Genomic DNA, 2,778 nt, shown 5'->3' with positions numbered 1-2,778 from the left:
TATTATATATTATATATATATATATATATATATAAATAATCTTTTTTTTCTATTATCATATATATATATATATATATATGATAATAATGGGCAAACTTATTTAATCGCACCACTTAAGAAAATATGTTTTTTATAATAAAGAATGTATAACAAATAATAAAACAGATAATCAACTCTTTATTTATTAATTTGACTCATGGAGTCTCATGAACTCAAACATAAAAAAATAATCAATATGTATTTTTAAAAAATAATTTTTTAAAAACCTAGGTAAAGTATGATTTAAAAACAATAGATTTAATTCATACCAAATTATTATATAATTTCAAATCTCGTATTTCAAGAGCTTTACAATCTCTCATTGTATAAATATACGTAAATATTTTATCTATTCGCGTATAAAGTTTATATACTCAAATTTTGCATTGCATACATTGGAGTTGTATCATACTTGGAGATGTATCATCTCTTTCTTTGTATTCTTATTGTACAAAACACAATACTAACTTTTCTTTTCATTTCCTTTTATTTTTTTCTTCTTTTACTGTCTTATTTTCGGTACTTATTTTTCTTTTAGAATTATTCTTAATCTTTTTACTTGTGACTTTTAGCAGATTTTTTTAATTCAGTCCTTTCCAACTTCTATGGGTACGAATTAAGCATACAACACTTTGAAATTAAAATTACTGATGACAAATACAACGCATATGGTCCTTGTTAGAAAAATATTAACAAATGAATACGTTTCCATAAAAAAAAACTATGTTGGCTAACTTACAGAGTCAACTTGAATTACTGCATTTCCGACCTTACGACGAAAGTATAAATTTAACTAGAAAATGAAAAGAAATTATTTCTTTATTATTTTTTGATGGAACTGCCAGGTGCGCATAACGTCTGTTGGTTTCTTGATAGCACAATATAACTACTGTTTATAATTTATACAACTAAACACTGTAAAAAATATTTTTAAATTGAAATTACACGCATGGTATAACTTAGGATTGATTTCAAGTTTACTCTATATGTAAAACGCACTTTGTAAGATTGATATCTCCTGCACCCGTCCGTATGAGCTATCGCACAGGACAATTCACTCGAGGATTCCGCTCACGCTTATGCCGCTTAAGATCCAATTTTTTCACAAACGGATGCACCATTCACCCTTTCCCTCTTCCTTACATTACGCTTGCATTCGACTGCGAGTGAATTATTAAAAGTTCACTCAGGGATTCGCGAGAGCGGCATTGGCCTACGAAAGGAGGATGATTGCAATCACGTCGGCTCGTAAAGTGATCACCAACACGTTTCCAGCTGCATCCCGATGCGCCGAATTGCAAGCCGAATTGCGGACCAGAATGCATTGTCTTGGAAGAACTGCACTTACGCGACAAATAAAGTACGTCGCGTCGACATGAAATTATCCCTACTTGCATGAAAAAGAGAGTTTACGATTTTATTTCTCGTTAATTGCTTTTTAATTAAGCTAACTGTTTAATGAATATTATAATATAATTCATAACGATATTATAAAATTACCGAGTAATACTGAAAGTTAGAAAATAGATGTCTCTGAATAAATAAGTTTCTCTACTGTAAAACTTTGACTTTTATTATTCCTCAAAGTATTTGAAAATTATCCAAATCTCAAGTATACATTATTAAATGGCTTCGAAAATATTATCCAACGGATTCAATATTTTCCGCAATTTATATTCCAATTTCCGTTCATTTCGAATTTATTTAAGTATTTAGCAACTATTCGCTATTAGAACGAATTTTTAAAATCTCCTTTAAGGAATATATTTTCAACTGATATTATTAAAATATTCTTCTTAAGTATTTAACTTTGCGTTGAAAATGCGACGTCATTAATTCGCACGAGTGAACAAGCGTGCAGAATTCCATGACGGGCAAATGCATTAGGATGGTTTTACCGCGGTAATTCGATTTCTTCGCGTCGCAATATACAATCCATCCCTTTCGTCCCTTTCATTCCTCTCGTCCCTTTCATCATCTACCTGATAGTGTCCGCGCCAACGTAATTGCGCCAATTATCGCCCTCCCCCTAAACACTCTATTTCCAAGTTTCCACATTTCTAAGTTGTAAACTTTAAAGGTAATAAATAAAATAAAGTAATACAATATCGTATTATTGTATTTTCCTATAGTAATATGTCTCACGATAATATAATTCATATTAGATATTATATTGACATTTGTAATTTGCATATATCAAGTTGTTAAAATATACATCGCATAATTTTGATATGTTAAAAAGAGATAGAAACTTCAGAAAAATGTTAAACAACGTCCTTGAGTAAATAGTTTTAACTTTTTTTTAAAACTCACTATGTATTATAGCGGGAAGTAATTAAAATACTTGAAATAATAATATATTAAACGACATGAGATAAATTTTGTAGATGAAGATTTAGAAAAACTCATAGGACATTAATAAGATGTACTCTATGCTCCACAATTTTTGCATTTATCTTTTAGTCTACCGTTCAAGTAGCAAGAGTGCAAAAGATTTTAGTAGAAAACTTGAAAACAAGGGTAAGCTAAAACTTTCATAGCACCATGTCTCGCTTAGTTTCGCACGTAGTCATGCTAAGGAAAAAGAGAGAGAGAGAGAGAGAGAGAGAGAGAGAGAGAGAGAGAGAGAGAGAGAGAGAGTAGTAGTATAATAATAATAATAATAAATAAATAAAGTAAAGTAAGTAAGTAATATATTATTATTATTACTATACTAGTATATTATTTATTATTTAAGTA

The sequence above is a fragment of the Atta cephalotes genome (assembly GCF_000143395.1).
Source record: "Atta cephalotes unplaced genomic scaffold scaffold00020, whole genome shotgun sequence".
NCBI classification, from domain to species: domain Eukaryota; kingdom Metazoa; phylum Arthropoda; class Insecta; order Hymenoptera; family Formicidae; genus Atta; species Atta cephalotes.
The sequence above is the reverse complement of the archived record's forward strand: the minus strand, read 5'-3'. Positions refer to the sequence as shown.